The following is a 15236-nucleotide window of genomic DNA, read 5'->3' as shown; positions in this document are numbered from 1 at the left end:
ATTGTACATATACAAAGTTTCAATGGATGCAATGCAATTAACTAATCAGTATTTATTCATAAAGATAATATCTACTCTTAGCAATTCAGAGAGCTAGGGCAATCTTATTAGACTATGGACAATGTTATCTCCATTCAGAGGAAGAAAAATAACCCCCCCAAAAAACCCAACCCTTCAGACTCTGATGAAAACTTTATAAAAAATATCTCTTATGTATGTCTTTACCTTAATCCTAATTCCTCACAGCTATAATCACTAATATTTTAACATGTTTATCAAAAAAAGATGTATGTTCAATGCTAACCTGACTGTTCTCTGCTGAGGAGAGGGGAATGGGAAGGGAAGGTAGAAGGAAATTTTGTAGTTTAAAAATATACATGTGCATATGGATAACATGAATGAATAATTAAATTAAATAAAAAATAAAAAATCTAGCAAAAAGAACAAAAGCAAAAAGACCTCAAAATCTGAAATTATTTTGGGTCAAAACAAAAGATAATAAACAAATATATAAAACACATGCAAAAGAAAAATAATTACAACAGCTTCAGTATGCAAACATTACAAAATTTAAGTGTCAAATAAATATCCATTATTATCTTTCATAAAATAATTTATAATTTCAATTTTTGTTTTCATTAGAATAGAAGTGTAGGAGTGCATTGATTTTAAAAATTTAAAAATAACAGTGACTATAGTTAAGAATAACAAGTCACACTATAGGATAGGAAGCATAGTACAGATGGGAAAGCAGTGGCTCTGGAACCAGTGAACAAAAATTTGATTCCTGTCACCTGTCCTTATCCTGTGTGTGACCTTAGGTAAATCCATAAGCTCCCTGGTCTTTGGTTTATTGAAATGTAAAATGAGAGGTTTGGACTAGATGAACCTTAAGTTATTATGTACATTTCTAATCACTTTTTTTTTGTTTCACTATTTTCTTATGCTTACTCTTTGTTTTCTATCAAAAAGAAGAAGGCACACAATGATCTATCCTTGTAAAACTCATATTACCTACAAATAAAATTGCAAGGGAAAAAAATCTGGGATGGTACATGTTAATTATCAAAAAAGGAACAATAAATAGGCAATGGTCATTTGTGGTTTCCTTTATAGTTATTGTTGAAACCATTCTATTGTTTGTCATGCAATTCGCTTTGAAAATGGTTGGAGATTTTGAATACTCTATATCACTTGATCATGTCAGATCTTACCTTATGGAAGAAGTAATTTCCTAAACAGTTGAGTTTAAACAAATCAGTGTATCAATCAGTTATAGATACTATTCTTGCCTACTCTTCTCAATTAACATGGAATAGTTTTCTATCATATACCTGAAATCTTTATTTCCATGTATAGCCTGAAGTTTTTTTAAGTAATTCTACAAATCTTCTAATATTTTATATTGCAAAGAACAATAAAATAACTGGAGAAAGGTTTTTCCCTCTGACTCCCTAATTTAATTATATCATAAAAAGTCATTGTGTACTTCAAAAATAAATTAACTCAAGATGTTACTCAACTCTCCATCTGCTGCCTTGCTTTAAATGTATTCCATGTACTCCTGGATAACTTTAAGTGATTTTCCATCCAAAGCCAAAGGCTGTTTTTTTTTTAATGTCTAACTTTGTTTCAGAAACTACCTCATAAACTGGTTGACTATATATATATATATATATATATATATATATATATATATATATATATATATTCTTTTCTTGTCTTTCTCTCACTCCCTAAGAATAGGAAATATGCCACAAAATGTTCTTACCTGCTGTCTTTTTATGTAAATTACTTTTGATTGCAGTTTTAAACTTCTTAAAAAGTGACATTTGCACCATATCTGTATAATACTCCATTTTTTCAAAACAAGAAAAATAATATGAACTATATCTTTCCTTTCCTCCCCCCCTCCCATTATTTTTTCTCTTAACTTTTAGTCATGTATACTCATAATATTTTAAATGAACCAGATTGTGTAAAAATGTAGCAACCCAGGAAATTTTTTCAAAATATTCTGTTCTCTTTAAGGTTGACAGGCTTGTTAAGGGAGGAAATTTTGCTCAAAATATTCTGTTCTGTTTAAGGTTTACAGTCTTGTTAAAGGAGAGGGGGCTGTTCTGGAAATTATAACGGACATTTGTGAGATGAATCCAATCTTCAGGCTAGGGGAAATAAAGGTATATCTATTTCAAACTATTATCGTACATAAAATAGTTTAAACAAACCCAGAACTTGAGATCTTTCAAGAGGTGGTTGAAAATTGAAGTTTATCTCAGAAAATAAAGAAATAAAGAACAGAGGCTGACTAGCAGAGAAATTACCTTCGATTGCCCAGAGTTTAATCATAATGCTATACTTAAAAATGTAAAATCCTCCATATACAATCCTATATGTAGTTGTGTTTTTTCTTCCAGGAGAAGAGGCATGGGGAAGAAAGAGCAGGGTAGAGGAGTGGAGGAAACTAAAAGATGAGACAGGAGAGGAAAAGAATGAAATGTAACAGGTCAAATGTTTTGGAAATTTGAGTTGGCATGGGACAAAGTAGAATCAATAATAATTGCTGATAATTTCACAGTATATTAACATTTCAAGAGCTTTTCAGACAACCCAGTGAAGAAATTATTATAAAGAGCTTCATTTTACAGATCTAGAAATTGACACAGCGAGAAATGGCTGGTCCTAGTTACCTAATTAGTAAATATCAGAGGCAAGAAATGAACTTACCTCTCAACTCTGGTGTGAAGCTGCGCAATAAATCGTGCAAGGTTGATCAGGCTTGGCAACTGATTAAATATGAAAATATAAAGCATCTTGAAAAATAATTTATTAGTTCTTACTCACTGTGTGACCTTATAAATCTTTACTTTGTGATCATATGGAATTAAGAGGATAGGGAAGGGTACAATTAACAGAATGAGATAAGCCCAAACCTGGGAAGAGTAGCAGTTGTTATAATTGTTTTTGATATTATTACAGTATTATCACTATATAATAGAAGGGAGAAGGAAAGATGAATTATTTTGGACATATTGAATATGAAGTGTTAGGAGTACATCCCTTTGGAATTGACTAAGATATATCTTATATATCATGTATATATATATATATATACACATATATATTATGTATATACATATAAATATATACATATATACACACATATATATGTATATAATATATATATATATATATATATATGTAATATATATATGATCATCAGAAATGTGGCCCTAGAATAAAGCCAAGATTTGGAATAAAAAATAATGTTCGTCTTTGAAACCAATGAGATTTCCAAATGAGTGAGTATAATTTGTGAGGAAGAGGAAGGACAAAGGATAGAACTTTGAGAAAAACCTACATTAAGAGTGTACAAGGAATAAAATAATCCATCATAAAAATCAGAGAAAGAAAAATCATAGACATAGGAGGTTAAGAGTGTCTAGCATGATAGAAAACAAAAAGGAGTAGAGAAAATTTCAAGAAAGGAATATAATGAATATTATTTTCAAATTCATGGAAAGAAATGAAAGGATAAGCACTTTATATTTAGTTACTGGAAATTCAGTGATGAATTAAGTGATCAACTTTATCACATGCTGAGGCTGAACATAGATTACAAAGAAATAATTAGTGATACCATTTGATCACTGAAGTGAAAGCAACTGATTACCCTCTTCATCTGTGAAGTTTAGAAAGAGATGAGAAGTAGCTTGAGGAGAGGGAGTGGAGAAAATGATGATGGAGTGGGGGGGACTTTTTATTTTTAACTATTTTAGAAACAAGTATATATCTCTGAAGTGAGACAAAGTAATTATTTGGCAGAAAGAGATGGAGGATGAATACAAATTGGAATGAATGTCCCAGAAAAAAATAAGAGGTTGTAGGGATCTGAATAAAAATCAATTAATAATTTTAGTCTGGGCCTCATGTCAAAATGGGTGGATTGAACTTGAAAACCTCTAAGATTTCTTGAGGTCTAAATCTGTTCCTTCATCTTTGCTTTTTTCCCTTCCATATCCGTTGCTATAAACCTCATAAAACTCCTCAATACCTTTTAATAAGATTTTTACCTACTAAATGTTCTCTCTAGCATAGACTTCATCTCCTTCAATTTTATCTTACACAAGTGTTGCCAGTATAGCTTTTTTTAAGTCTAATCTTTAATCATTGTTTCCTTCTCCACAATTTTTAATACCTTGCTGTTATCTACCATATGAACTTAGTACTCAGCAACCAAATGCTCTGCCATTTTGCATCTGTCCACCTGTCCAGTGTCATCTCCTACAAGCTCCCATCCAAGGACCTTATACTTCCTCCAAACTTACCTACTCCTTCCTCCCCAAACAGTGCTCAGAGATGTCTAGCTCTGCATGTCTGCTAACAATCTTGACAGTATGTGGAATGGCTTTCCATGCTATCTTTATCTTTGAAACTTCGAACTTCTTCACATTATACCATGAATCCCAATGCATATGAAGACTTTTACGATAACTTAACCTCCAAAAAATATTCTCTCCCTCTTCTTAAGTGTTAGAATAGTTTATTGGAACCTGTGTTATGGCATTGATCTTAAATTATATTGATTTCCATACTGACTTATTTCTATTTTATTGTCATTGCTACTATTTCCAAAAATCAGTAATATTTACTGAGTGCTTTAGGGACATTTAATGTTTCATGAATATTTTACTACATGATTCCTAAAGTGAACTTGTGAATAAGATGAATAATACTCTGAGGTTTTGAAACTCCAATGAACAAAGATGTTATTCAACACACATTTATTTTGTGTCTATATAACAATAACAGAAGATTGAAATTTGTATAGTTATTTATCTTTTAGTGCTGTAGACCAAAATAGGTAGAGGAAAAGAAAGTGTTTTAATAAAAATATAATAAGCATAGTTAATGAGACTATGGTGGGATATATATATATATATATATATATATATATATACACATATGCACATTTAATAAAATACAAGAAAAATTCAAATGTTCTAAATTGTAAGGAGGGAATACTAACATCATTAGAGAAGATTTAAATAGTCGAGTCCTTAAATGATGGTCAGGATTTCAAGAATGGAAGGAAGATAGAATATAAGATGACAATAAGGATATAATTCAAAGAAACAGAGATAAAGTAGACAAAGTACTTAAGGAGTATTGAATAGTACTAAAACAAACAATATTTGAGGAAGAATACTATTATTATAATTGTTACTATCATTAATACTGGTAATAAATGGCATTTGTATTTAGCATCTTAAAATTTACAAAAGACTGCATAAAATTGTAAATGAAAATAATGATAATGAACATGACAATGGTAATGATAATAATAAAAGAAAGGCTTGAATCAGGTTGTAAAATATTTTGTATGACAACATTATAGAATTTGAGACTTGTTTGCTATACAAACAAGAATTTTTGGAATTTTTGGAATGTCAGAATGCCATAATATGCCATGCGTACTAGAAAAGACTTCTATCAGTGATGAATGGATCAGTTTGAGGAAAAAATAGCGTCCGGGAGAATAAATAGAATTCTGAGAGTGAGGTTGGTAGGAATGAGATGGAGTGATTGAGAATCACTGAAAACGTTTTGGAACTTTTCTGAGAAATGATAGTAAATGAGTAAAAGATGAATAAAAGGATGACCCAAGAATCCGGAGAGTTTCCAGAGAAAGAACCACCAGAATGGTAAGATGCTTAAAGGCCATTTGATTTGAAAAAGACCCTTCAGTGCAGCCCAAGCCATGCTGTAGTCATCCAGATCCAGACAACTGGGTCAGTGGCGGTGCTGGCCATTTCCACATTCCTAAGTCTAGGGACTGGCAAGAACAACTCAGCACCATGTGAGGGTGAAGCTCAGTCCAGCACAAGCCTCAATCTGACCCCAGCAGTTCAGGAGCAGTCCTCCAGGAGACATTACTCAGCAGCAGCACCTGCTCCTGGATCTCTAGCAAATTTCTGTAGCAAATAAACTGCTGTTTCAATAAGTGGGAAGAAGAGAGACAATTTGGAATTTTATGCTTTAAAATGAATACTTTTTTGCATGTAACTGGAGAAAAATAAAATAAAGATTAAAAATCAACAAGCAACCAAACAATAAAAAGTAAATATGCTAAATTTATAGTCAGAAAATCAAAGTTCTGTGAAACCTTTAACAAGTCATTTGAATTCTCTTGGCCTTGAATTCATTTTTATAATATTAATAGGTTAGAAGAGGTAAATACTAAGGTCTCTAGCTCTAAATCATTGGTTCTATGATTTTATATTCTCTAAACTATCCAGTGAACATAATGAAATAAAAGAATATGATGTCCTGTTAACTTTATTTTCTTTTTTTCTAGTTTTTATTAAAGATACATTCAATGTCATTGCAAATATTATGATACCATAAAATTATGGATAGAGAAAGTCACACAAGAAATGAAGATAAATTAACTTTTAAACTTGACATGATGCCAAACTAGGCCAGATTATTCCCAAATCATTTATGAATCTGGCACATGGATGATAAATAAATGGAAAATGGAATGGCATTGTTGCTAATACAGTATCAATCTATTTTTCATTATCCATTCCAGTGCTGCAATCAAATATCATCTTAGCATTAGTTATGCTGTTCATGAAACGCAAAATATTACTTTAAAAGATGAAATTGAGAAGGGTAACTGAACTAAGTTATATATGTCATATGGATTATAGAAGAATAAATTTAGGGTTTGAAGTCCATCTTGTTCAATCCTCTTATTTTACAGAAAAAGAAATTGACATCTTTAGATTCAGTGACTTGAAAAAAGTCCATAGAAAGCAATCAGAGAAGCAGAATATGTATTTAGATATCTTTAGGTACTCTTTCTACCATACAATGTGGACTTCTAAAATCTATGTTGGAAGTAAAATAATCCTAAAATCTTAAAAGACACATTTATTGCATCTAAGGAAGGGAAACATTATAAACTAATAGAAAATTTATTTTCTCCCATCAAATGGGAGAAGATGTCAGTGTTAATCAACATGTCTACTTTCTAATCTTTGTACATTTCTTATGAGAATGATCTATATAAATTTCTAGGGTGTCTTTGAGAAAAATAACCACTTTCCAAAAAAATGGGTTTTCCTTAAAAAGTTATATGTTGCAGTCACAAAATTAATTGTCATATATAAGATCTTTATGTGATTATTGTGTGTTGATTAAAAGAGAATCAGTTGACAAGGAATTCAAGTATTTGCCCCCAAGACAGTATCTGGAATATTTGACCTCATTAATGAAGTATGTGATTTATTTTCATATTGTGTCCTTAAATAGTTAATTACTTATTTATAGTTTGTCCCTTTATTTAGTCCCTGATTTTTAGTGTCAATGATTTATTCAAATAGGTTAGAAATGTGTTACCAAAATTGTATGTCACATATTTCTTTCAATTTCGTATTAATTAAATTAATTAAAATGATTCGCTATCAATAACCAATGTTTATATGTGTTGAAATTTACAGGTTTTATTTTTTATTATGTTCGTCTGTTCTCAATCAAGTGATCACCAACATTGTTCTTGGTAGAAATAGCCATAAAATATAATTTTGAAGATTCTGTCTGGTTTTTCAAGTCTTTGACTTCTATTTTTATTTCTTGAACCACATTTCCCATTGTATTTCCACCTTAATTCCTATGTCCATTTTTAAAATTCAAACAATTTCTTATGAATGTATTTATTAGAAAATCTTATTGCTCTTTTTAGACTTTACCTGCATTCTGATTTTCGGCAGCAAACATTGTTGCATAGGTTACAATTAATTCCACAGAATATTTTTTTGAAAATAGTTATGAATAATTTAAAAATGAGGGGAGTAAATGTCTGAAGAAATCATTTTTCTTGTTTTTCCTTAATCAAAATCAAAATTCTTCCACTTTCTTTCTTTGCTTTTTTTTAGGACATCCTTTTTTAGGTCATCCTTCCATTTAGATTCAACTTCCATTTTTACTTCTTTCTGAACATACAATAAAAATGGCATGATTTATTTTCAAATCCCACATTTATTATGAGTGCTATATTGTTACTATTCAAGGATCTCACATTTAGAGCACCAATATGAAAATTAATTATTATGATTTAACTAGAAATTGTGTGATGCTAAATTAATACTGAGCCATTTTCCAACACTACCTTTTGTATTGCAAAAATATATTAGGAATTACAAAGGTCATTTTTTCTTCGTTTCATTAGTTGTAAGAGCAAAAACAAAAATAACCTATCTGATAATGAACCTCTCTTTACTCAAGTCATTTGGTATTCAAGAAATAGGAAGAGTTTCTTGTTAGGGTCATATTTAAAGTCTTTAGAGCAAATAAATCATTACCAAGGTACCTAGTTTAAGAGTTTTTCCCATGCAAAAAAATCATAATTAGAATTTAAAAATTCCATGATATCTGTCAAGTTCAAATTTGTATATTTTGTTAACATCTTTTCCATTTGAATTATTAACCAAACTTTAACACTTTGCTTAAAGATGACCAATATCTTAAATTATATCAATAAATGATCCTCTTAATAGTAATTGCTATCATAAACTTTTGTTCCCATGCTTTGAAATTATCTCTGTTTATTTATAATTATTTGAATGATAAAATATGTGAAATAGTCAAGTTTGTTTCAACAGAACCTAAGTACTAATAGATTTAGGAAACATGCAATGTCATGTTATTTGAATAACAACTTCATTGCAGAGTCATAATGGTGACATATAAAGAACAGTGAAACATTACTTTTAAAGTGAATAGTTTTATTTAAGCTTTACAATGTGATGTTCCTTTCAGCAGTTTGGAAAATGCAGAAAGCTAAAGTGGGATGGGATAGGAGAGTGCAGAATTATCTGGATACAACAAAGAGAAGTCATTTGGGTGAGTCTGTTTTTTTTCTGTTCTGTGAGTCACAGAGAAATAGGAGTGAAGAGCTAAATATTCCTTCTGTTGATTCCCCGGGTGAAGGGTATTTTGTCACCAATACTTGGCAGCAATCCCATATAATGCATGTTCAATATTCCAGAAAGGATTATGTCTGTCATAAGGAAAACTGTTAAAGCCAGTTTAGTCTGTATTTCTGATATAGAATTGATTCTGAGACAGCCACCCAATCACCCTATGAATATGTTTTGGAATGCCAGAACAAACTCTTTGGAGAAAGTTACTTCTGCCTCACAGACTTTGAGTCTTTTTTACACATAAGATCAAACTGAGCAAACATTCCAGTTTAGTAACTATAGGAACATAATTAAAGCAGAGAATATACAAAGTGTACAAGTATGATATAGGTTCTAGCTCCTAAAACAAGGACCTACTGTGTGCTCTGGACTGATTTATATAATGAAAGCACCATTGACACCAAAAAAGATCAGTAGGTATTAAATAAATGAGTGTTAAAGATCTACAAGTATCAGGTGAAAAAGATCCATAAGAATAAGCAAAGATCTAATATTACATTGTTAACTTGGAACTGCGAGCCAGGGAATCAGCAAAATCATTGTGAAAGTTCGGATCAAATATCAAAGCTTCCTTGAATTTTCTTGAGAAAATCTGTCATCGACATATTTATTTTTACTCCTACTGAGTACACTAACATCTAAAGGGAAAAAATATAAAGAATTTGTATGATAATGACATTGAGTACCCAGATTGGAGTCAGGAGGTTCTAAGTTCCAAAAATCCTCAGACACTTGTCAAATTCTTAAAATTTAACTCTGGTTAAAAAATTAACCAGAGGGGGCAGCTATGTGGCACAGTGGATAAAACACCAGCCCTGGAGTCAGGAGTACCTGGGTTCAAATCCAGAATTAGAGACTTAATAATTACCTAGCTGTGTGGCCTTGGGCAAGCCACTTAACCCCATTTGCCTTGTAAAAAAAAAAAAAAAAAACTCAACTAAAAAAAATTAACCAGAGTTAATTTTCTCTCAGTCTGTTTCCTGATATGTGAAATGGAATTACCAATAGTAAACTGATTCACTCACTCTTATCTTCTGTTTCTGATGCATTCTTCTCTTCACCTGCATCCTAACATATATTTGGTTTTCCTTCTGCTTCTCTTCATATTTTTTCTTTCTGAGAAAACTTTTTCCCATTTTTTTCAAAAAGCATTTGATATTCTCTGAGAAGTCAAGAAGTCATTGCCCCTACTTTTACCCCTTCTCTTCTAGAAAGAACAACTTGCATGAACAGCATTTATTTTTCATTTTACTAGTGCAGTTATAATGTGGCTATGGAAGGAACACATAAGCAATGCTATTTATGTAGGCTATCTCAAAAGTGCTTTGCAACTATTGCTGCTAATGCTTGTTTTCAATTTTTTTTTTGACACTAATCAGTTGATATTCAGTTAGCAGATTTTTCCAGTGACCTAAAACAAAAAGTAATTATCCTGAGTTAACTGAGGAGGTAATCTATTTGGAGAAAGTAACTTTTTCCTACAAACTTGGGGTTTAAGGTTATCAAGGAGTTAAAAATTTGATAGAACAAAGAACATATCTAATTCTTGAAATAGGTACAAAATAAAAACTTTACAAAAACCTGAATAGGCTTTCCTTTAAACCTGTGTGTGAAATAATAGACTTTTACTCTTTATATCATGGAATGTAACTGTTGGAATGAAAATTAAACAAAGAAAACTTGAATTAAAAGATTCCTAGCACATTGTGAATAGTCATTGATTTTGAAATTCCAACATACTAATACAACAGTTGCCTTGATAGTTATGGATATTTTTGAAACATTCATATTTTTGTACATACTTGCTTCATTTCCAAAGGATATCTCTGAATTTGTGTTAAAATATATTTTGTGATTCATCTTATACTATGAAACTGATTTATGCATTCAATATACACAACAGAAATCATAAATTTATTATTCACTTATAGCATATTTTTTCATAATTTATAACTTACTTATGCAAAATCAATCAATATTAAAATTATTCCCAAATATAAGTACAACTTATAATAAAACTTTATTATTTAAAATAAAATTTGGGAATACAAATATAAAGAGTTTCGTTAATTTTGACTAATGTGGAAATCTTAGAATTCTGAAGAAAAAGACATTAAAATAGTTCAGGTTTGCCCCTTATGATCAACACAGAATGTTGATCATTTACATAATTTAATAGACACAGTAGTGAAAAAACTATGCTTGCAATAATACACATACACCTTTCTGGAATCATTTAAGTTGCAAGTTAGTAAAGTGACCATTATGTGATAAGGAATTCTGCTATTTTTCAAAAGTTATGAAATGAAACTCTTTGATTCAGATTAGAGTACAAATGGTTTCAAAAACCTTTAGATTTCATCTAATTTCTCTGTGCTTTAATTTGCCTTTCTGGGGAAAGGAAGAAAATAAATTAAATAAAAGAACAATTGTTTCCCTTCTTCCCAGGACTATTGTAAAGATCCATATGGTAAATACTGGACACATTACCATTCCCCATAACTCTTCAGAGAATTAAGATGGGGGAATAGACTGTGAAATAGACATCATATTTGTGGTGCACATAAGAAGACCTATTAAACTGTCTTTATTTAACTGAAACTAATCAGTAAAAATTTGTAGCCTGAATTGTTTTATTCAGAAGGAAAGACTGGCTCCTGGGGGAAATATTGGCTTCCAAGTAGTTAAACTGAAAATGCAGATTGGCACTTTGCAAAGACACTAAGATCCAGGCTCTGTTGTACATCATTAATGTGAAAAACACCTTTTTCAAGGCAAAGCAAAATGGAGTGTTCTGATGTTGTAAAGTGCTTGTTTTAGGATCTGTTTTTTCAAGAAAGATCTCTGATTAAATGGGGAATTAGGGACTCCTGCTGATTCACTGTCCAAGTATATGAGCTTGTATTTGTATGGGCAAGGAAAAAAATAGGTCCCTCTTTGTTTTTTCCTATTTTCTTTTAGTAGTTATTGAGTTGCATACTCCTTATAAAATAGGTTTTATTATTAATTCTTCTGTCAATTACTGAAGTTTTAAACAGTCATATCCAAAAAAAAACCTATCATCATATGAATCAATTGAACATTTTATTATCTTGCATTTCAGGGTGGTGTCTTAAAATGTTCAACTGCAAAAATATGAAGGTACTGTTTTTTTTTTTTTAATTTCTTTTAGGAAACATTGACTACAAACCTTATAATATTTAGCTTCATGGCCAAATAACATTGCAAAATTTATTTTTTTATTTCATTTGGATGTGGAAGGGAGAAGGGAAATGAATAAGCATGTCTATTTTGTGGTAATTATATTATTTCTTTTGATCTTCACAACTCTTAGAGATAGCTGCTGCTACCATCCCCATTTTACAGTTGAGGAAACAGGAAAATAAAGATTAAGTGACTTGGTCATATGCAAAAAGTTAGTGTCTGAGGATTTGATCTAGACTATTCCTAATTCCAGGCCCAGCATTCTAATAACTGTACTATCTTGCTGTTCTAATTAGAAATAATCATTCTTCTTTTCCTAACTACTGCATCAGCTTTCAGAAATAGCTTGCATTTTTTTTTAGCAAAGCCATGGTTCCATAATTTTTCAGCTTTCCTCTTCCTGAACTCTCACTTATTTTCATCAACCTCTTTCAAGTTTCATAAGAGTCCTCTTATGAAACTTTATTTACTTCCCTGGTTAAATACTTTCAAATTTTTTCCCACTTCTTCACATTATATATATTATATTCCTTTGTTCAGAACTTCAAAACTTGATACAAAATAAATCACCATCTCTACCTTCTATAGTTAGGCAGTTATTAGATAACTACTATGAGCCAGGATCTGTGTTCAGAGTTGAGAACTCATAGAAAGACAAAAATGTCCATAAGTAGTTCCTATGCTAGAAGAAGGCAAAAAAGGAGGGTTCCCAGCATGAGGGAATGATGAGGTCTTGCAGTTAGATGTGAAATCATCACATCTGATGGGTCCTCTCTTTAAAATGTGATGAAACTAAGAACTTATATTAATCAATTTAATTGATTGCATTAATTAAGGAACTTATATTAATTAGAATACAAGATCACTTAATTAACACTATCATCCCCTTTAATATGAATTCAGTTCAGATTATGAACTATTTTTTTTTCCAAAATGAAAAATGAAGAGAGTTATTCTTCCCTTGTACTTTCATTCTTTCCCCATCTTCTTTCTCTCTTCCTGGTCAGAGCGAGCTTGAATGCTTAAAGAAGAGACCGGGGGTACAATTGGTAAAGAAAGGTGAACTGGAAGGCAATACATTTTTTTTCTTTTTAATGGAATTTGGAGAAATGAAGGGTACAAATGAATTTGTTGAGCAATTTAGGCAACCCAGAAACATCCGATTCAAAGAGAATCACACTACTACTTATAATTTTACTTTCTTACATATGTACCCAATTGCCCCTAATATGGGAAGAGAAATCAATTCTATAAATGTTACCAAAACAATAAAAACCACATAAAATTAAATTCAGAGTAAAATAAAATGTCCTAAATTAAGATCTTTCTTAATGAAACATGGGCTTGTAAACATGTACAGATGATATGTGTATGATTTTGATTGTGTATTGCAAGCTCAAGTCCTTTTGTGAATCAGACAAATGAATAGTTTGTTATGGTTTTCAAGAAATACTTCATTTTAAAAGAAAAACAGATTTACAGGTACTTTGGACATTAGATATTTTGTAATGAACAAAATGCAACACCGATGCTTCACTGTGGACTAGGAATGGCTTTGAGTTTCAATGACCTTGCCAGAGAAGTACAAGCCTGGTCAGCTTCTACTACACTGGAAAGAATTCAAGTATGGTTTGATCAACTGAAAGCACACTTGCCAAAAAAAGTTTGCTTATCTAGGATCAGTTTAGCTATCAGAAGAGAGGTTTATTTAAAGTAAGTTTGCAATAATTTATTCTTTGATCATGATCACTGATGAAACAAAAATATACAATCAGTAACCAAATGTGAGATTCACTTACTGATTTCTGAGTAGTAATACTCAGTATTTAATGTTATTACTTTTTCATTGTTATTATAAACAAATGTATTAGAAGGAATAAGCATAAAAATAGAAAAGCCTTAATTAAAAAGTCAAATTTAGGAGACAAAAAATGTTGGTTTTATCATTCTATTTGCTCAGTTTTTGCATTATTTCTCTTAGGATACTTGATCTTTTGTTCCTCTAAATGAAATTTATACCTGCTGCTGAACAGCACATCAGAGAATACAAAAAAAAAAATAAATCAAACTTCCTCTGTCAATTAAGGAAGCATTTTTTTTCCAAACACCATTTAAAAAAATCCAAATTAAAACTGTCAGAAGAGGGACAGCTAGGTGGCACAGCCGATAGAGCCCCAGTCCTGCAGTCAGGAAGACCTGAGCTCAAATCCAGCCTCAGACACTTAATAAATACCTAGCTGTGTGGCCTTGGGCAAGCAACTTAACCCCATTTGTCTTGCAAAAAAAATATCAGAAGAGTTAGATATTTTCTAACTAAAATTAAATATATATATATATATATATATATATGCAAGGAAAAAATGAGCATTTGATATATTTGAGAAATTTTGGAGACAAACATTTCATGGTTAATTATCAGCAAGTCATTCTTGCATTGCCAAAGGACCTTACTTTAAATATCATATCTAAGCAATATGAATTAGAACCATTTTTAATCAATTAGAATGGTAAGATTTTTATCATTTTTTATCTCCTAGAAATCCAGTTGATCTAATGTGCTGACAACTAATATCCACATGACCTAATTTTATTTAGGTAACTCACTCATGTAAGGATCATAGGTTTTAGAGAGGATATTTATAGTGAGTTAATTGACAAGGATGAATGGGTTATGATATGTATCAGTAAGGGAATCAATGAGATAATGAATCTATTAGAGTAAGGAAGTATTTGGTATGAATATTCAAGCTTTGGATCCTTAAACTCCATTTGGAAATGGTCACCTTACTGTACCAAAAACTTTAAATGTTCTCATATTTAATGATATTATTTTCATGGACTATAGAAAAAAAGAATCAATGTCTTTTGTTATTACTAAAACCATTTCCTTATGGAAAAAACTATCATTAAATGTGAATGTTCACTTATTAAAGAAAATTGTCAGGAAATAATTATGCAATTATTGGATATATGAATTAATGTAATATCATAAGTGAAGGTAATATCCAAAGGAATAACATTAATTCTATCAATACAATAAAA

Source organism: Macrotis lagotis, chromosome X (genome assembly GCF_037893015.1).
Source record: "Macrotis lagotis isolate mMagLag1 chromosome X, bilby.v1.9.chrom.fasta, whole genome shotgun sequence".
NCBI lineage: Eukaryota > Metazoa > Chordata > Mammalia > Peramelemorphia > Peramelidae > Macrotis > Macrotis lagotis.
The sequence above is the reverse complement of the archived record's forward strand: the minus strand, read 5'-3'. Positions refer to the sequence as shown.